At 40.9% G+C, this 22,602-nt stretch overlaps 1 protein-coding gene and 1 non-coding gene across 3 annotated transcripts in view; both read right to left on the bottom strand.

Moving 5' to 3' along the window:
- The window catches only part of LOC124594925 (solute carrier organic anion transporter family member 4A1), a 539,939-nt gene that overhangs the window by 112,728 nt on the left and 404,609 nt on the right, over positions 1–22,602 (bottom strand). The gene's annotated exons all lie outside the window — the stretch shown is intronic.
- Trnah-gug lies at positions 10,186–10,257 on the bottom strand. The gene has a single exon. It is a non-coding gene; the product is annotated as a tRNA-His (tRNA).

The following is a 22,602-nucleotide window of genomic DNA, read 5'->3' on the forward strand; positions in this document are numbered from 1 at the left end:
TCTGGTGTCTGTTCTACCTGTCACAGAGAATCTAAACTCTAGTCATTTACATACCCGCCGATGGCGTGTAAATATACTTACATTGATATATTGACATCCGATCATGTCTTCCCGGTGATTCACATTTTTTGTCAGGTATGGTATTTCTGTATTGCTCCAATCTTTAAGACGAGGGGTAGTCATAAAGTTTTAATTATTACCTCGAGGATATCAAGGCACATAACAATTTTTTGTTTATTGGCAGGTATATGTCCGCAATTCTCGTGCACATTGAATCCCAGAGCCACGGTGTAGTAACAGGCCGGTAGAGAAGCCATAACAAAATGGCGCAGACTTCTACTCCGAAGTTCACACTAAATCATCCATCATCTCATTGAAATCTGAATATTTAGAAAAGTAATCATGACCAAGTTTCATGGTTGCATGCCTAATTACTATATGTTTAGTTACCAAGTAAGTTAATTAAAAATGAGGCCTGTCATAAATTAAACTGGTACCCTTGTGACGTAAACTATTTCAGTAGGCAAAGTGGAGACTGGTGACCAGTTTCAGAAATCCAGTAAGTCCAGGCAGGTCTTGGGAACAAACGGTTAATCTGATGAATTTAGCAATTTGTAACCTTTTTCTGATGCTTATAGGCGGAGGAATACCAGCTGGAGAGAAAAATACTGTTTAGTAATCCTACAACGACACCCCCTGGAGAGGAAGAAGGCACCATCAGAATTTCTCCTTGTTATGACGTATGGATTACTACAAAAAATGGTTCAAATGGCTCTGAACACTATGGAACTTAACATCTGTGGTCATCAGTCCCCTAGAACTTAGAACTACTTAAACCTAAGTAACCTAAGGACATCACACACATCCATGCCCGAGGCAGGATTCGAACCTGCGATCGTAGCAGTCGCGCGGTTCCGGACTGCGCGCCTAGAACCGCTAGACCACCGCGGCCGGCGATTACTACAAACCAGTGGAGGAAGTGGCGACCAACGACTATTCAATCTGGTTTGTAGAATCTATGAGTCACGAGTCACAGCAACAGATTTTCGTAAATATGTTATCCACATAATCCACAAGATAGCAAGGGCAGATAAAACTATCGCACAACCGGCTTAAAAGCTCGTGCTAAGGTGCTGACAATAATAGTGTGCAGAAGAAAGAAAAAGAACACCATAGCAGAAGCAGTACTGCATGAGGTACAAATGGGGTTTAAGAAAGGACGATCCACAATAGATGCAGTTTTTAATCTACAGCAAATGATAGAAAAACGAAGAGAGTATAATAAAGAAACACACTTTAAAAAAGTTTTTGACAATGTCAATGGACAGAAACTTTGGGAAATAAGGACGAATCGCGGATATCCAAAGCATTTAGTAAATGCGATAAAAAGTTTATATCGAGACACAAATATCACTCTAGATCTCAATGGTAAAACAACTACTGAGGTACCAACTAACAAAGGAGTACGACAAGGCTGCTGCATTTCTCCAACTGTGTTCAACATCTACATTAATGAAATGATACATATATGGAAATCAGAATTTCAGAAAGGCATCTCCCTAGACAGGAACATTCTTTTAAATAATTTACTATATGCTGATGATGCAGTGATCCTAGCAAATAAGGAAGATGACCTTCAGAAAGGGATCTACTTGCTAAAACGAATAAATGCAAAATTTAACATGGAAATTTCAAAAGAAAAAGCTAAGACGATGGCCTTCATGGGGAAAAACCAATCGCAACCTAAATAGTGATAGATCAGAAGAATTCAGAGAAAGTAAACAATTTCAATTACCTCGAATGTGAAATGACATATGGCTACAGCTGAGATATTGAAATTAAGCTTCGTAAATTCAGCTAGGTACGTGGAACAACTAACAGAACCATAAAAAACAAAACCAGGAAAGACACTCAAATTAAATTTTACAAAACTGTTGCAGTTCCCACACCGCTGTATGGAAGCGAGACCTGGCTGATTACCCAGAAGCAAGAAAGCCGGATTCAGGCACAAGAAATAAAATTCCTTAGGGGTGTTAAAGGTTGCACAAGAGAAGACAGGCTAAGAAATCAAGGCATTAGAGAAGAACTGCAAATCTTTATCCTCAATGATAAAAATCGAGATTACAGAAGAAAATGGAACGAACATCTACAAAGAAAGGAGACTGAGAGACTTCCCTTAAAGGCAAGAAATTATAAGTGCCATGGGAGAAGAGACAGAGGAAGACCCCGACAGAGATGGGTACTGTAACAGGCAATTCCTGCCTAATACCTGAAGAGAAGATGAATGTGGTGTCACCGCCAGACACCACACTCGCTAGGTGGTAGCCTTTAAATCGGTCGCGCTCCGTTAGTATACGTCGGACCCGCGTGTCGCCACTATCAGTGATTGCAGACCGAGCGCCGCCACACGGCAGGTCTAGAGAGACTTCCTAGCACTCGCCCCAGTTGTACAGCCGACTTTGCTAGCGATGGTTCACTGACAAATTACGCTCTCATTTGCCGAGACGATAGTTAGCATAGCCTTCTGCTACGTCATTTGCTACGACCTAGCAAGGCGCCATGTTCAGTTACTATTTTTGTGGCGGCGTTCGTAGCGACAAGCAATTCGCTGTAGAAACGGCTTACGAAGTCACCGCCACACTTTTATTAGCGGGCCGACCGGTCCGCTGGAACAGTGAACAGAAAGAGGAAAACCCAAACACTCTGATTAAATAAAAGTCGGTACTTATCTTTATTAACGAAGATACTGAAACACAGTAGTGAACTCCGTGTCTACAGAAATCTGTCTAGTTCGAGTCGGAGCGGTTAGGTCAGCGTCGGCTGACGACAAACAACAACTCTGCTGCGATGAACACACAACTGACTAGCAAGTACACAATTCGGTGGCGAGTATACAACTGAGCGGCGAATACAGAACTGTCCTAGCGCTCGCGACTCCAGCGCTTAAGAAGCCAGAAGCCAGCGGTGGCGCGCGCAGACTTGCGGCGATTTCCTGTCTCGCTGGCGCTGCTTATGCGTACGGCGTCCGGACTTTGATGCTGCCAACCTTTTGGCAGCGGGCTCGGGTGGCATTACTGGCTAGGATATAACAACTATTGATATTGTAAATAATGTACAGACAAGAGCTACATTCAACATTAATGGATTAAAGTTAAGTATTCTACCATCTGCGTCCGTTTTTCTAAGTTATAAAGTCCTTGTCCTGTTCCAGACCTCACGCCAGCCTGCGTGAGCTAAAACGCGTGCCTTTCGGCTTCCTCAAATATTCCAGTGGGCTCTCCTGCCAGCCCACAACAATGAAGATGAAGAAAGGAAAAGAAAATTGAGGATATGTTAGATGACGATCAGTTTGGTTTCAGGAAAGGTATTTCTGATGTGGTTGAAAATGACAGCAGGACTTAAAAAACATCAAGACACGTTCATGGCGTATGTCGACCTAGAAAACGCGTTCGACGATGTAAAATATAGGGTTATTGGAAATGATAAACCCATTCTTATAAATTCGTATGTATTGAAGTACAAACCCAAACCCCAATGAAAAGAGGAAGTTCCAAGGTTTTTGGAGGGCAGTGATGGTTTCAGATGCGACCGGTAGTGTTCGCTCGCTAATAGGGCCGTTATTCCGTTTCACTGTCAGTTCTGAGTGAGATGGCGACTGTGGAACACAAGGTTTTCTGTGTTCTTGAGTTCGCGAAAAGTGAATCGCAAATTGGAATCCAGCGGGCATTTCGTACCAAATTCGGTATTCAACCACCAACTCCCAAAAGCATTAGCCTTTGGTTTAAGCAATTTAAACTGATTGGGAGTGTGTGCAAAGGAAAAAGCACAGGCCGACCGCGTGTGTCAGAGGATGATGTCCGACGGATTCAAGAAAGTTTTGTGTGCAGTCCCGGTAAGTCTACCAATAGAGCCAATCGAGAACTTGGAACCAACTGTATGGGAAGTTCTGAGACGGCGTTTGCTGTACAAGCCCTACCCATTACAACTTGTGCAGGCTCTTAACCCCAATGACAAAGAGAAGCGGCTCGCATTTTGTGGATATGTGCTAGCAAAGATGGAGGATGACGCATTTCTACAGCGTGTAATTTTTAGCGATGAAGCGACGTTCCACCTCAGAGGAAAAGTCAACGGACAGAATGTTCGCATATGGGCTTTAGAAAATCCACATTCATCATTGCAACACGAAAGAGACTCACCGAAGATCAACGTGTTGTGTGCTGTATCGCATAAAAAGGTTTATGAACCATTTTTCTTTGCGGAAAAAACGGTTAACTGTAATCACATACTGGACATGTTGGAACAATGGCTGTTCCCTCAAGTTATGGAAGATTTCCAGGACTTCATTTTCCAACATGATCGAGCTGCGCCCCATTGGCACCGTGATGTACGAGGCTTTTTGAATCACTCTCTTTCTCAGCACTGGATCGGTCGCAGGGGCTTAAGGACCTGGCTCTGCACTTCTGACTACCGAGATCTCATAATCTCACATCCTGCGACTATTTCTTATGGAGTTACGTGAAGGAAGCTGCTTACGTCCCGCCTCTACCAACCACTCTGAACGATCTGCGGAACCGGAAAACTGCTGCCATGCACTCAGTAACAGCAGATACGCTTTCTAACTATTAAATAATTATTAAAAACTAATTAATTACAACTTCCTCTTTTCGTTCGTATAAAGCTTGTTCATTTTGGATTTGTACTTGAATGAATACGAAGTTTTGAAAATGGGTCCATCATTTAGAATAACCCTGTAGTTTAAGATATTTTAAATTCTCATAAAAACAGGCGAAAGCTATACGGAAATAAGGGTAGTACAAAATGTGTACAAGATCAAAGCGCAAAAGAAAGAAGAATGAATGACCAAGAACAAAGTGCTCAGATTAGATTGGGTATAATACAAAGATTCTTGCGCCCCTAATGTTCACTCTGCACATCGAAGAAGCAATGGAGGAAATAAAAGAAAAGTTTAGGAGTGGGGTTAAAACAGAGTGAAAGGGTATAAGTCGTAAGATTCTGTGATGACATTGCTATCCACAGCGAAAGTGCGGAAGAATTGCAGAACCTGTTGAATGGAATAGTCTAATGTGTACACAAAATGCAAAAAGAGAAAACCGATGAAGAACGAAAGTAAGGGGAAGCAGCAAACATGAGATTAGCGATTAATTGAAGGTCAAAATTAGTGACTAGAAATTAGACGAAGTGAAGGAATTCTGCTGCCTTGGAAGCAAAATAACCCATAAGAGACGAAACAAGGAGGTCATAAAAGAAGACTACACAAAAAGAGGGCATTCCTAGCGAAAATAAGTCTACCAGTATCAACAATCGGCCTTAATTTGAGGAAGAAATTTTTGAGAATGTACGTTTGGGCAGTGGAAGTGAATCGTGGATTGTGGCAAAATCCAGAAAAGAAGAAAATCGAAGTTTTTTGATGTGGTGCTATAAAAATGGTTACTTTATATCAGTTTCCTTCCGGCCGCAGAATCGGTGAGGAGAGGAACATGTGGAAAACGTTGACAAGAAAAATAAACAAGCGTTTCCAGAGACGACAAAAGTCGTAAGCTTTGCAGTTATTTGCATTTTAAAAGTGACTGGTGATATTCTTGAATAACATCTTAAAACAAACAGTGGTTCCTTATAAATAATCTATAATAAGAAAAAGTTCAAGCATGGAACATTGTAGTGTATGTACGCTACATTGTAGCGTATGTACGCTACAATGTTGTCAAGTCAGCTTTTTTAGAGCTAACTCTGCCTTCTTTTTCATACCATTTAGCTAGCAAATGAATGATTCAACTGGGTCCTGGAAGTATGGCTTTTTTCACAGTTACTTGGCTTTTCTTCCGGCTTTCTTTTACTGGAGTACAGGAAAATTATTTAAGTCGATGTTGACTAAGGAAAATTATTTGCATTAAAGTCGATGTTGACTAAGGAAAATTAAAGATTTCAAAACACGCTTTAATATCCCATGAAAATGTTTTACTAGATTGCATTAAAAACCACAACAAAGCAAGCTAAAGGTGTGTTGGTGTGTGTTCCCGGCTCGTCAGGATACATACACAAGAACTTTGCTAAGCAAAGAAGAATTTGATTTATGCGGGGATGAATGAGAAGTCGGGCGATTCACAGTTGCAATAAACAATGTGCCAGCGACTGAACTGAGGAGACGAACAGCGCACTTCTATACAGCGCAGTAGTTTGGTAAGGTGTCAACCTCCGTACAATGCACCGATGATTTAGCTTAAGCTATACTTAGTTTCATGGATACAAATTAATGTTTAAGTTAACATGTATATCACCTATTTTGAAATTTTAGAAACGCATGTCTATTGTCTGCGTATTATCAGTGAAGCGTAATTCAAATGGTTCAAATGGCTCTGAGCACTATGGGACTCAACTGCTGAGGTCATTAGTCCCCTAGAACTTAGAACTAGTTAAACCTAACTAACCTAAGGACATCACAAACAGCCATGCCCGAGGCAGGATTCGAACCTGCGACCGTAGCGGTCTTGCGGTTCCAGACTGCAGCGCCTTTAACCGCACGGCCACTTCGGCCGGCGAAGCGTAATTCAAATAATGCTAAACACTCACAGTAATTGTTCGTGTTACTGCAGTGTCCAGCAGATTCCAAATTAAGAAAATAAATACAAATTTATGCTAGTCTGTTGCACAGTATAATTATTGCAGAAATAATACTGCACATAATACACCTTATTTTATTTCAGTTTCCTTCTGGCTTCTTTGTAGAAACAAGTAGCTTCTTTCGTTTTGGAGAATTGACAGCACTGGCACTTTCGCGTTGATACAGTCAAGAACAAAAGCAGAAGCAGAAAGTGAACAGTCGGTTAGCAGCCATTAAAATCCGTCAACCGTGCTTGCTGTTATCACGGTTATGTCATAATACAGATAAAGTGTTGGCGTCTCTAAAATCCATACCCAGCATCTGTACAAAATTAATCTACTGCTTTGACGTGGAGGAATACTAAAAGAACAATTAGATTAGAATACTCAATCAAGGCGGATGACACGTCGACGAGCAATGAGCCAAATTCCGAAGTCGTAGTGAAAATTTAAAAGAATATAAAATTGATAGTTACGAAATTTCAGCTAGGCGATTAGCTATAGTGATGTTCAGACTGTGCATTCGCTCTCGACGAGACAGCCACAAGCTTAATCCAATCGTTGTTTTTCAGGTAAAATTTTTTGGGCTGTTTGGGTGATACGTCGAGCTAGCCGGGCGGAGAAATGTGGATAAATATTTTTGTTCTCTATACTCGGACCACGAAGTTTTGAAATGGAGGCTGCTGCAGGAAGTATGTGTTTAAATATAAATGCGTATTTAATACTTTATCATATAGCCACAACTGTTTTTTGTTAATTAATGTTCATACTGAAAATCAATGAAAGATTTGTAGAGACGAGTTTCACATTGCTCCTCACTCCGAATTTTCTGTTTAAATATCTACTGTTTTTTTCGTGAAAAGTAAAATATAACCACTATGTTCCAGCAGCTTATTACATTTGACATGACAGCTGCTTTATGCAATCAGTTGAACATTTCGTGAATATCGATTAAAAAGTGTAAAATTTAGTCCAGAGCGATGCAAATAGAGCAATAACCGAAAGCTACAGCACCATTATGCGAACACGAACGTCTTATCGAATAGTAATACAACGAATAATGGTAATGTTACATGAAATAAATAGAGTGACTTTCTGTACTGTAACAAACATGTAGAACTAAAATGTTACAATATTCGAAGATGACGGCGTAGATCTGACGAAACCAGTCATTAAAATATAAAGAATTGCTAGCGATCTTGGCTAACTTGATTCTTCAAGAATAATATAACTTTCAGAGCGCCCTCAAACTGAAGCATTGTTAAACATATTATAATATTTCATAATGCTGAAAAGTCCCCTTCCAAATAAATTTCAGGTAATTTTTGGCCTACTGGGAGGTCTCTCGACAGAAATGAATGGACGTTCCACTTCAGTGCTTTACAATGTGAGGCAAATTATTTTAAATTTTTTTTAGCAAACTGAGGGCAAAACGCCTGGAAGAAGCGAATATGACTACTTTAAAAGTTAAACGGATGTCTGAATAGTTGTTTCCTTTCGTTGTGAAGACAAGAAAGAAATATTCGGGTCGTCCTTAGAAATAATTTGAATGATTATTCTACAGTTCAAAACAAGGAAAATTCGGTGATCTTTTTCAAATTATATCAGCCGAGCCATCATACTCCGCAGAAATGATTCACATAGTTTCAGGAAGAAAATTGGAAGTTTCACTGGTTTAAGTTAGGAATATTCATTACTCTTGTTTTCAATTTAATATTTTTTCCGTCTGGTTCCCTAAGAATCATGTTGCCGGGGTTTTGCGTATATTATTTCATTCCGCTCAAAAGTTGAATTGCATTCGAAACAAAATTGTTTTGGGGTCGTCTCTTTTTACGTCTGAACTGCTACTTTTCACATCGGTGCAGGTTAGTTGGACCAGTTGGCTGGCCATGCTGTCCAAGTTAAAATGCACCGGTAAAGCTGTTGTTCCGTATTATCTCAGAGTCGACGTGCGAATAATGCAAAAAAGGTATCACTATAGTCTACTTCAGTGTTAAGGAAACTATTTGGGTTCCGCTCCGCTTGAAACGAAATCCAGTGAGATTCCGGAAAAATAGATAGTTCAGGTGTATTCTTATGGTGTACACAATTAGTCTCTGCGGTCGAGTCAGCTGTATGAATGCTTTCGCCGATACTGTAGGTTTGAGTGTTTTCATTTACAGCCCGTTGTCTGACAAAAGTCTCTGTCACTTACTGCTGTTATACGAATGGCTTCACTCCGGGCTTGACTTTCGTCTTTCCAGAACCTTTACTAGGGGGTTACCAGCTTGCTTTTTTAAGAGACAAATAAAAATACTTCATTTCCAGGAGTAGTGAAATAAAAAATTGTAAAAATTAAATATTAACAAAATTAATGTATTTCTTTATTTAAAAATGAAGTTTACATACTTCTAGCATTAAATATGGATTTGTTGTCGGTTTTAAAAGATTACATTATAAAGTAATGTTCAAATAAGTGAACAATTACTTTTTAATTTAAATTTATTGAAGCTCTGCATTCATCGCCGATAATTCTAGTTCGGTAAATGCTGAGGTTACGTGAACAGCAAGCATATAACATACAACTTCTTAAATTGTTTGGTGACTTACTCGCTTGCTTTTTAAGCATATACTGCGCATGTCCGAAGTATTTATTTTGCGAGAATTATTTGTAATCATTCGTCAGTTTCCACTGACTTTCTTTAAGCAGTACAGTGTCATAACATGAATATGACTTTGCAGATATTGTATACCGCATTGAATTTCTCTAAAGGACCTTTTTTATCCAGCCAATGAGCGTTCCAGTATTCTGTTCCGGACACAAAGTTCACTACTAAGACAACCTCTTCATAAGTCATGGACGAAACACTGAACTAAAAGCTATTTATTGGCTCTCAATAAAACGAAAATGTCGAAATGCCAGTAACAGTGACGACTGGTGACAACAGCGTGCAGTCAACAATAATAACTTAACAATGGCAAAACAATCGAATGCCCCAGGCTGCGTCGACAGTTAACAATCGGTCGCTCCCATAAGACTGGTTTTACTCGAAAGAAATGAATGAATAATAATCCTAGGGAGATGTAAAATTACAATCGGTTGCTCCAAAGGAGTGGTTAAACTAAAATTCACAGCCGATTGAATCTATTGTTTCGGTTACCATAATGCATGCTAGTCCCCTAAAGAAAAGGGAAAAACCTCAGATATTTCAACAATAAACGGTAACTAACAGAAATATAAACTGAATTTTCTTCTAGTTATTCACAGTTATGTAAATTAGGCTGTCAGAATAAATATATTCCCATACACGCGCTTGCACTGCCATTCCCAGTGTTATGTTTACAAATTAATCTACAACATTTATTTCGGACGTAACTTGTCGATTTCGGCTGAACTGATATGCAATAACGTGACTGAATCACAAAAATCATCGAATGATGCGGATGTATCTGCACGTTAACGTGACCAATCTTTCCAGTGACACTGAAGCAAAATTACGCTCAATTACGACAAAATATAATGCTTTTCCGGTAGTGGATGTCCGACAAAAGTAAAAAAATGCCTCCACCGTGACAGTGTTTTACCACTGCCGTGACCAGGATTCGAACCTGGGTTATTGCGGCCACAACGCAATGTCCTAACCACTAGACGATCACGGCTAACCGGAGGACAGACGTTAACTGCCTTCGCAGCGGCACACACTGCACTAACCCAGCGCCATCTGCCAGTGTTATCTCGCCCTAGACGTTGGCGCCATCTGTGAACTCTACAACGAACTTAACTCACAACTGAAGGAATCGCCGCGCACGTGGCTGCCGCAGTAAATATCGGCTCACAGTCAGTTCCATACATTGCCTGATATCTCAAAACCAGAAAACAACAGAGGCCACACGCTGCAGGCGTTTTTAATCCTCTAATGGGGCGGGGTTGTATGGACATACTACCTCCCTGTCTCTATTCTGCACAAATTTAAAATCTGCTGCTGGTGAGCATTAATATTTCCTGAAATAATCGTGAAAAAGATAGGTTAATGAGCAGTGTATATTACAATTTGTTACTCATATTAATCTTCTTCCTGTGGAAATACAGATATAAAAACACTCCACGTGTGACTTACCAAGAGCACTCAAACATGTAAGCACTACCTTTCTAAAATATTGTAGTACGAACATGAACATTGTTACCAGTTTATATACCTTTCGTTGTTCCTTTGTCGGTAACTTGATTATTGCGATCTTCTTGAATATACGACTATACCATCCTTCTTCGTGCCTAAATAAATTTTGATTTGAACTGCCAAAGGCTTTTCGATAGTTTTACTTTTGAAGCATACTTCTACATTACAGCAACATAGAAACAACATTGAAACCTTTTCATCACGAATCTGCTTGTATCACACACATGGTAAAAAGCAAAATATGTACTATAACCCTATTAGGATAAGAAAAAACACTCAAGACAATAATAAATGTTTTATGAAGCTAGTGCTTAGGCAATTGGATTGTTATTGATAAATATTTGAGAAGTGTTAATGAAAGGGCTACTACAAATGATTCATTCGTTTTCAGAGCTCTGTGTTCTCTAAAGTATTACATGTACAAATATGACTGATGCATGAATAGATCGTAAACTCATGAAGTACGCATTTTGCGCACCACTAATGTTCTATGAATGCCCTGTGGTCACACGACACACGTCAAGCGGTAGTGAAGTTCGTTCCATACATTATGTAGCCAACATACTGTCGGTGTGAACAGGGTAGCACTGATACGTTCTCTGAGCTGTCCCATTGTTTTTGGCCGTGGAGGGTACATAAACACGGTCCTTAATAAAGGTGCCGGTCATAATCGTACGGTTTTAGTTATTGCACGAGCTGGAGACGGTACGATTTGAAATGTAACCGCCGCTCAAAATCTTCCATACAGTTTGTTGCCCTTATTCCAAGTTCGTACCTTGTGTAGATCGTTGATTCTTTTCACCCTCTCCATGGTTTCATCTGCCTAACTTGCTCGACCGGTACCTTCCTGTTATCAGAGACAACCGGTGCCTCTAAGTTGTTGATGCCAAAGCACTACACTCTGTTTACATGGTGGTTCTTCTCCGTAATTCCTTCCGAATAAGAACTGCACTGCCATAACAGTCAAAACATCTTGCATATTCCAAGATACAACAACTGTTTTCTCGCTTTGTCGCCATTTGCCAAGACACTGCACTCGTAACGCCAACTGGTGGTCACAATGCAAACCCGGTGAGTTTACGGTTCTATTCGCACATCAATTAGGCTTGTTCATGTAATATAGAACTCTGAAAACAAACGAATCATTTATAGCAGTCCTGTAGCGGTGTATCTGTTGTGGCCAGAATATCAAAAAAATTCTGTAAAAAGAAAATGGGTGCTTAGGAACAAGAGCTGCACACAACGCATATAGTTGAAGATCTGCGATGATCTGTGATTGGACAATTATTGGAGCAACGCTGGATGTCTAATGACAGTTAAGGGAACGATAAAGTGATGCATACATTCCAAGAGTGCCATGAGTGATAACAATGTCTGCACCACAACACATTAACTTCAAGAATGATACTCATGTCTTTCTAAATAAATGATGATAAACTCCAATCCACTCAGTTTCGTAGGTAGAGTGTGTAAAGTCTAGAAGAAACTTTCTGAGATAACTACATCTAAAACTTTGAAACTACTTTTAAAACTTTCGGCAAATCGAATTATTAAGGTGAAATACCCAATAATTGAATTAATATTTCATTATGTCTCTTACAACACTTAAATTTCTTCCTTCATTTATTTATTTTTTATTTTATTAATCAAAACAACCATAGGAAATTTGATGTGAACGCACTTCACTGATAAAACGAACAGCTAGTATTCGAGAGGAAAAAATGAATACATCAACAAAGTCGATCAAGTTTTCAATATTTCTTATTTTCACCAGCTCTTTAAACATCGGTCTGCGATTTCTATAACGATAAAATAACATTATATAAGACCATTGTTACTAACGCTATTAGTCGGTTATTCGTTAACATGAACCCCAAGGCGTTCTTTACGCCCATTGATGTCATACTTAACCTACTTCCTTTACTTGATAGAAAAAGAAAATATATACGGCTGAAAAAAAAAACAAAATTTAAATCTAAGTTACGAGTTGCTCACTCCATACGTTGTTTTGCGGGCGGAATTAAAAATTTACGACGCCCTCCCAGTTCTTATCATTCAATATGACTACCTTCTTTGTATGAATCTGTCTACTTTTAACAACTTATTGAATCTCTTGATTGGTAGAACTCAGAGCTAAATGCTTTCTTTGAACATCAAAATACTCAACATAAAATAAAAACGTCTTATGTATCAGGGAGGCACTTCCACAAATTTGTTAGTCCGTAATTCCGCTGCATAGTCTCTTCCAATACCGGAATCAGGTTTTCAAAAGAGCAGACTGACGGCAAATGTTACACATTGACTGCATGAACCGGCGTCTTTTCAAATATTATATACCGAATTTCGATTACGACTGTATCAGTACAAATGCAGAACGGAATCCCGTTTGTCTTCGTAATGAAAGAGCAAAAAGTTTCACTTGTCTCCCTGCTAACAAGGACACCATGAATGTAACCGATTGCTACTGTCATCGAACCTATTCTTACGTAAAAATATCGTATTCAATTTGAAATGAATACTTCGCTGTTGCTTTTCAAGCTGCAGTGAAATCCGAACATTTGTTTTGGCTACTCTGGCCCCCATCCAATTCAACTCGTTGAGTCGCAGAAGACAATAGCATACGTTCCCGCGTGGTGTATTGTTCGAAAAGCATTGTCAGCTTGTTTTATAACACGTAAAAGCCACAGTAAGGCAGTCGCTCAGACAAAACAACCACGCTGAATTTTGATATTTCGAATTTTCATTTCTAGAAGATGCAATGAAAGTAGAAACGATTTGTTATTGACAATTGTTAATCTGAAAAGTACTGTGTAAACCATTGGCAGTTGGGCACTTGCTCCATATTCAAGTACGAAACAAGTGAAATTATTGTTAACTAAAATAACAACTGCAAAAATGTACTGATTAATAAAAATGTAGCCGGCCGGGGTGGCCGAACGGTTCTAGGCGCTTCAGTCTGGATCCGCGCGACCGCTACGGTCGCAGGTTCGAATCCTGCCTCGGGCATGGATGTGTGTGATGTCCTTAGATTAGTTAGGTTTAAGTAGTTCTAAGTTCTAGGACACTGATGACCTTAGAAGTTAAGTCCCATAGTGCTCAGCGCCATTTAAAAAAAAAAATGTAACGGAATAACTGTGGTGTCACCGCCAGACACCACACTTGCTAGGTGGTAGCCTTTAAATCGGCCGCGGTCCGCTAGTATACGACGGACCCGCGTTTCGCCACTATCAGTGATTGCAGACCGAGCGCCGCCACACGGCAGGTCTAGAGAGACGTCCTAGCACTCGCCCCTGTTGTACAACCGACTTTGCTAGCGATGGTTCACTGACAAATTACGCTCTCAATTGCCGAGACGATAGTTAGTATAGCCTTCAGCTACGTCATTTGCTACGACCTAGCAAGGCGCCATTATCATTTGCTATTTATCTTGTGATGCATGTCCCGTCAAGAGCTATGTTCACCTCTTATGGATTAAAGTTAAGTATTCCAGCAGCTTCGTACTTTATTTGCTAGTCTCAATTACTTTAGCTGTTCCAGACCTCACGCTAGCCTGCGTGAGCTTAAACGCGTGCCTTTCGGCTACCCGTCACTGTGGATTGGCTGTCTTGCCAGCCCACAACAATAACGTGGCCATTTTGAGCACAAACTTCGCTCTTACTTGGCATGGTTTCTAACTCAAGTCCTGCCACAATATACTATCTCTCTCTACAGTGTTGTTTGTACTTGATGAAGCACATGGTAACGTTGCATGATGTGAAAAATAGTAAAGAAATGTTGCTTAAGAGTTGAACTTCACATTTTTCATACCGAACTAATAATTTAAGCTGTACTTCAGATTTACAATTAGAAAACATGCCTTTAGTGATATTAATACCGCAGGAAAACACATCAATATAGAAGTCGGCGAGGTTAGCGCAGAACAATTTGCATTTCCGAATGTAGATTCTAGACACCGTATTTCATAGACCTCAAAGAGTCATGCTGATTCTTTGAAAAGAGCTCTTCCTAGTGAAATATAATATTCGTAGTCTGGATGTGCCCTATGGTCCTGTAACACGACAGTCATATTGGTATGCAATTCTATTCATCTGTTCTTTTACCCTTTCGTAAACAAGATTAGCCTGCTTTCTTTTCTTGATATGCGGGAATGTTTCCTGTGCGAGAGATTCCAAGTAAACATGATGTATGAAATTCGTTGTCTTTAAAAGCCTTTGACACATGAAAAGCGGAAAGCCTATTTGAACCCACAGCACAATCAAGAATTTTCAGAGTTACTGAAATTGACAGAGTGTTACTTTGCTGTTTGAGGCTATAATGACAACATCGTAAGGCTTTCATAAACGGCCAACGGACAATGATGCGCAATAAACTGAAAACCGACACAGTCAAAAAAATATGATAATGTTGTTGAGTAATTTAAAATTATCCTGTGAAGAGTACCACAAATTGATCTCCGTGAAAAATAATGTTCTTGACAAGGTGGGTTCAAACAAGGAATGTTAGTATTTGACTAGAGACTACTGTTATTCCTCCCCCCCCCCCCCCCCATGAACCATGGACCTTGCCGTTGGTGGGGAGGCTTGCGTGCCTCAGCGATACAGATGGCCGTACTGTGCAACCACAACGGAGGGGTATCCGTGGAGAGGCCAGACAAATGTGTGGTTCCTGAAGAGGGGCAGCAGCCTTTTCAGTAGTTGCAGGGGCAACAGTCTGGATGATTGACTGATCAGGCCTTGTAACACTAACCAAAACGGCCTTGCTGTGCTGGTACTGCGAACGGCTGAAAGCAAGGGGAAACTACGGCCGTAATTTTTCCCAACGGTATGCAGCTTTACTGTATGGTTAAATGATGATGGCGTCCTGTTGGGTAAAATATTCCGGAGGTAAAACAGTCCCCATTCGGATCTCCGGACGGAGACTACTCAAGATGACGTCATTATCAGGAGAAAGAAAACTGGCGTTCTGCGGATCGGAGCGTGGAATGTCAGATCCCTTAATCGGGCAGGTAGGTTAGAAAATTTAAAAAGGGAAATGGATAGGTTAAAGTTAGATATAGTGGGAATTAGTGAAGTTCGGCGGCAGGAGTAACAAGACTTTTGGTCAGGTGAATACAGGGTTATAAATACAAAATCAAATAGGGGTAATGCAGGAGTAGGTTTAATAATGAATAAAAAAAAAAAAAAGGAGTGCGGGTAAGCTACTACAAACAGCATAGTGAACGCATTATTGTGGCCAAGATAGACACAAAGCCCACACCTACTACAATAGTACAAGTTTATATACCAACTAGCTCTGCAGATGACGATGAAATTGATGAAATGTATGAAGAGATAAAAGAAATTATTCAGGTAGTGAAGGGAGACGAAAATTTGTCATGGGTGACTGGAATTCGAGAGTAGGAAAAGGGGGAGAAGGAAACATAGTAGGTGAATATGGATTGGGGGAAAGAAATGAAAGAGGAAGCCGTCTAGTAGAATTTTACACAGAGCATAACCTAATCATAGCTAATACTTCGTTCAAGAATCATAAAAGAATGTTGTACACATGGAAGAATCCTGGAAATGCTAGAAGGTATCAGATAGATTATATAATGGTAAGACAGAGATTTAGGAACCAGGTACTAAATTGTAAGAAATTTCCAGGAGCAGATGTGGACTCTGACCACAATCTATTGGCTATGAGCTGTAGATTAAAACTGAAGAAACTGCAAAAAGGTGGGAATTTAAGGAGATGGGATCTGGACAAGCCGAAGGAACCAGAGGTTGTACAGAGTTTCAGGAAGACCATAAGGGAACAATTGTCACAAATGGGGGAAAGAAATACAGTAGAAGAAGAATGGGTAGCTCTGAGGGATGAAGTAGTGAAGGCAGCAGAGGATCAAGCAGGTAAAAAGACGGGGGCTAGTAGAAATCCTTGGGTAACAGAAGAAATATTGAATTTAATTGATGAAAGGAGAAAATATAAAAATGCAGTAAATGAAGCAGGCAAAAAGGAATACAAACGTCTCAAAAATGAGATCGAGAGTAAATGCAAAATAGCTAAGCAGGGATGGCTAGAGGACAAATGTAAGGATGTAGAGGCTTATCTCACTAGGGGTAAGATAGATACTGCCTACAGGAAAATTAAAGAGATCGTTGGAGAAAAGAGAACCACTTGTATGAATATCAAGAGCTCAGACGGAAACCCAGTTCTAAGCAGAGAAGGGAAAGCAGAGAGGTGGAAGGAGTATATAGAGGGTCTATACAAGGGCGACGTACTCGAGGACAATATTCTGGAAATGGAAGAGAATGTAGATGAAGACGAAATGGGAGATACAATACTGCGTGAAGAGTTTGACAGAGCACTGAAAGACCTGAGTCGAAACAAGGCCACGGGAGTAGACAACATACCATTAGAACTACTGACGGCCTTGGGAGAGCCAGTCCTGACAATACTCTTCCATCTGGTGAGCAAGATGTATGAGACAGGCAAAATTCCCTCAGCCTTCAAGAAGAATATAATAATTCCAATCCCAATTAAAGTAAGTGTTGACAGATGTGAAAATTACCGAACAATCAGTTTCATAAGCCAGAGCTGCAAAATACTAACGCGAATTCTTTACAGACGAATGGAAAAACTGGTAGAAGCCAATCTTGGGGAAGATCAGTTTGGATTCCGTAGAAATATTGGAACACGTGAGGCAATACTGACCTTACGACTTATCTTAGAAGAAAGATTACGAAAAGGCAAACCTGCGTATCTAGCATTTGTAGACTTGGAAAAAGCTTTTGACAATGTTGACTGGAATACTCTCTATCAAATTCTCAAGGTGGCAGGGGTAAAATACAGGGAGCGAAAGGCTATTTACAATTTTTACAGGAACCAGACGGCAGTTATAGGAGTCGAAGGACTCAATCTGTATATTGAGCAAGCAGTAAAGGAAACAAAAGAAAAATTCGGAGTAGGTATTAAAATCCATGGAGAAGAAATAAAAACTTTGAGGTTCACCGATGACATTGTATTTCTGTCAGAAACAGCAAAGGACTTGGAAGAGGAGTTGAATGGAATGGACAGTGTCTTGAAAGGAGGGTATAAGATGAACATCAACAAAAGCAAAACGAGGATAAATGAATGTAGTCGAATTAAGTCGGGTGATGCTGAGGGAATTAGATTAGGAAATGAGACACTTAACGTAGTAAATGAGTTTTGCTATTTGGGGAGCAAAATAACTGATGATGATCGAAGTAGAGAGGATATAAAATGTAGACTGGCAAAGGCAAGAAAAGCGTTTCTGAAGTAGAGAAATTTGTTAACATCGAGTACAGATTTAAGTGTCAGGAAGTTGTTTCTGAAAGTATTTGTATGGAGTGTAGCCATGTATGGAAGTGAAACATGGACGATAAATAGTTTGGACAAGAAGAGAATCCTGAAGTAGATGGGTAGATCACATAACTAATGAGGAGGTATGGAATAGAATTGGGGAGAAGAGGAGTTTGTGGTACAACTGGAGAAGAAGAAGGGACCGGTTGGTAGGACATGTTCTGAGGCATCAAGGGATCACAAATTTAGCATTGCAGGGCAGTGTGGAGGGTAAAAATCATAGAGGGAGACCAAGAGATGAATACACTAAGCAGATTCAGAAGGACGTAGGTTGTAGTAAGTACTGGGAGATGAAGAAGCTTGCACAGGTTAGAGTAGCATGGAGAGCTGCATGAAACCAGTCGCAGGACTGAAGACCACAACAACAGCATTGTTATTCCTTTATGAGTCTAACTGAACTGACAAAAGTTATGAATATATTTTCGTTTTCCGTCCCAGAAGAATGGATACATATTTATTTTGTCTAATGCAGAACTTTTCGTTTATTCTGAAATAAGATTATCTTAGGAAGAAGACTGAGCAGTTAAGATGTCTGAGCACTTAATTACTATAATAATTGGAAAATTATAGTACTCTAAAATTTCTGAAAGCCTTCTGTAACTGGAGCACAGCGATCGGTATAAAATGTTAAAAATCAAATAAAAACAGTCTCGATCTCGTTTTCAGATTTTTCCCTACGGATGTCACTCCGTCTGCCGCTAGCAATAACCATAATGGCAAAGAAAATCTTGAAGATGGTGTGAGGAAAGGGTCGAAACCGGTTGTTACAGAGTAAAAAATCTGAAAACACGATCGAGACTGCTTTTATTTGATTTTGAGAATTATAGAACTGTTTCCTTTTTTTAAAGCACGTCTAAGGTTGATCTCACAAAAATTCAGAGTAATTAGTTATTAATAAACGACTTACAATGCCGAACAGACTTTATTTCTATTTAAATTAGGTAGTCCGGATTTTAGGGCAAAATCTCCGACTAAATAAAACGGCGAGCCTGGTTTCTCTGTTTTTGGATCTAGCAACCCAGTCTGAGGCACATCATTGTATGGAAGTAAATCAATGGAACACTATGTAACCGTACCTTCCGAAACGAAGGGGAGGGGGAAAAAAAAGCAAATATATTATCATCTGCCTGCTACAGGTTCGCCCCAACGTCTTCACCTTGACAAAGGGTAACGCCAGTCTACAGTACACGAGCACTTTGTGTGAATATGTAATTATCGCGACATGTCTGGTTTTCGCTAAAGCACTGTAGCAGAGAAGAGAGACACTCAGTTCTTCGTGCTAGCAAATATCTGCACAGCTATCAAATCTTTGGCTCTTCCCGACAGGCGGATGTCCGCGAACGTCCAGAGAGTATTATCTGGCGAGAACATCACATTAGGAAGGGTGGGTAGGAGAGGAGGGGGGAGCGGAGGGGCGGGAAGGAGAGAGGAGGGGTAGGGACGGCGTATCGGGCTGCTATCGCATTAGCGCGCAGCGTCTCGTGGGGGATTCGCGGCCACTTCCCGGCTCACAAAGCTCGCGCCGGACTCGGCTGCGAGGCCAGAGCGCTGTTTGCACAGCCCGGAGCCCCCCAGGGGGCAATATCGCCGCCGCCCCAGCCTGTTTAACTTCCTGCCGCGGACCGATTCGTAAACACCGTCTTATTTGCATCCGCTCGTACGACTTGCCGGCGACTCGTTGCTCGAAATTGGATAACGTCCTTAGCTGTCCGGCCAGGCGGCCTTGCCCGCGGTGGACTGTAGGCAAATACGGTCCCTAGAGGCGGCCAGCTGCTCACGGAGAGCAGGGAAGGAAAATCGTGTGCCGTCGTCTGTCCAACTGGGGATTTGGTCTCCTCATTCGAAAATACCGTGTCGCTATAATTTAAATGCGGCTTTTCACGGAAGTCCAGTGGGCGCTGTAATTATCGTATGACATCGAAACTTATGCGTTAATGCGGTACCGATTTGCGTTGGAAAAAGTAGTTCTAACTGTGGCAACTAGGAGCAAGTCTAGCGCTGTTCACTATTTATATGACTATGATATCCACGCTGTCATTTTACAATCCATAACGTGAGTGAGCAGTGTGGTTATCGAGAAGAGAGACAGTGCGTTGTTAGTGTGTTTTATGTGAATGACAGCAATTATATATGTGGTGTTTGTTGTTTCGAACACGCCCAAAGGAATAAATGACATTTAACTGCTAGTGGGCATTGACTTACATCCACGTGGAAAGTTAAAAACTTGTACCAGACGAGGATTCGAACCTCCAGCTCCTGCCTACTAGGCAGATACTCTGAGTATAAAACCATACAGACTCAGCGGCCATCGCAACTACATGGATTACCCGAGCACGCCTCCCGTCAGACCCAAATTCTGAACTTATTCACACACTACTGACGTACTGGCCCTGCCCATTATCCTCACTACTCGCGGTGTTTCGTCGATTCCCGTAAGAGTCAGAGTGTGGTGTGCATCTGCACTAAAGGAATCACTGGGCAGCGGCGCCCCAAATACATATGTAAGGTGAGGCTGGCCAACGATCCCTCCCTCCCCCCCCCCCCCCCTCTCTCTCTCTCCCTATATATATATATATATATATATATATATATATATATTGATCGTGACCGGGCCAAATAGCGTCAAACGAAAAAACTACAAAGTACGAAACTTGTCTAGCTTGAAGGGGGAAACCAGATGGCGCTATGGTTGGCCCGCTAGAGAGCGCTGCCATAGGTCAAACGCATATCAACTGCGTTTTTTTAAAATAGGAACTTCCATTTTTATTACATATTCGTGTAGTACGTAAAGAAATATGAATGTTTTAGTTGGACGACTTTTTTCGCTTTGTGACAGATGGCGCTGTAATAGTCACAAACGTATAAGTACGTGGTATCACGTAACATTCCGCCAGTGCGGACGGTATTTGCTTCCTGATACATTACCCGTGTTAAAATGGACCGTTTACCAATTGCGGAAAAGGTCGATATCATGTTGATGTATGGCTATTGTAATCATAATGCCCAACGGGCGTCTGCTATGTATGCTGCTCAGTATCCTGGACGACATCATCCAAGTGTTCAGCCACATGTGAAACGTCAACCACGACCTGCAACAAATGATGATGCCCAAATAGGTGTTTTAGCTACTGTCGCGGCTAATTCGCACATCAATAGCAGACAAATTGCGCGAGAATCGGGAATCTCAAAAACGTCGGTGTTGAGAATGCTACATCAACATCTATTCCACCCGTACCACATTTCTATGCACCAGGAATTGCATTGCGACGACTTTGAAGGTCGTGTACAGTTCTGCCACTGGGCACAAGAGAAATTACGGGGCGATGACAGATTTTTTGCACGCGTCCTATTTAGCGACGAAGCGTCATTCACCAACATCGGTAACGTAAACCGGCATTATATGCACTATTGGGCAACAGAAAATACGCGATGGCTGTGACAAGTGGAACATCAGCGACCTTGGCGGATTAATGTATGGTGCGGCATTATGGGAGGAAGGATAATTGGCCCCCATTTTAACGATGGCAATCTAAATGGTGCAATTTATGCTGATTTCCTATGTAATGTTCTACCGATGTTACTACAAGCTGTTTCACTGCATGACAGAATGGCTATGTACTTCTAACATGATGGGTGTCCGGCACATAGCTCGCGTGCGGTTGAAGCGGGATTGAATGGCATATTTCATGACAGGTGGATTGGTCGTCGAAGCACCATACCATGGCCCGCATGTTCACCGCATCTGACGTCCCCGGATTTCTTTCTGTGGGGAAAGTTGAAGGATATTTGCTATCGTGATCCACCAACAACGCCTGACAACATGCGTCAGCGCATTGTCAATGCATGTGCGAACATTACGGAAGGCGAACTGCTCGTTGTTGAGAGGAATGTCGTTACACGTATTGCGAAATGCATTGAGGTTGACGGACATCATTTTGAGCATTTATTGCATTAATGTGGTATTTTCAGGTAATGACGCTGTAACAGCATGCGTTCTCAGAAATGATAAGTTCACAAAGGTACATGTATCACATTGGAACAACCGAAATAAAATGTTCAAACGTACCTGCTTTCTGTATTTTAATTTAAAACACCTACCTGTTACCATCTGTTCCTCTAAAATTGTGAGCCATATGTTTGTGACTATTACAGCGCCATTTATCACAAAGCGAAAAAAGTGGTGCATCTAAAACATTCATATTTCTTTACGTACTACACGAATGTGTAATAATAAATGGGGGTTCCTATTTAAAAAAACGCAGATGATATCCGTTTGACCTATGGCAGCGCCATCTAGCGAGCCAAACATAGCGCCATTTGGCTTCCCCCTTCAAGCTAGACAAGTTTCGTTCTTTGTAGTTTTTTCGTTTGACGCATATTTCGTGAGATATTTGGCCCGGTCACGATCAATGGACCACCCTGTATATATGAGATCACTGTGTCCGGATGGCTTAGTAGTCGGAGCATC

Source organism: Schistocerca americana, chromosome 2 (assembly GCF_021461395.2).
Source record: "Schistocerca americana isolate TAMUIC-IGC-003095 chromosome 2, iqSchAmer2.1, whole genome shotgun sequence".
NCBI lineage: Eukaryota > Metazoa > Arthropoda > Insecta > Orthoptera > Acrididae > Schistocerca > Schistocerca americana.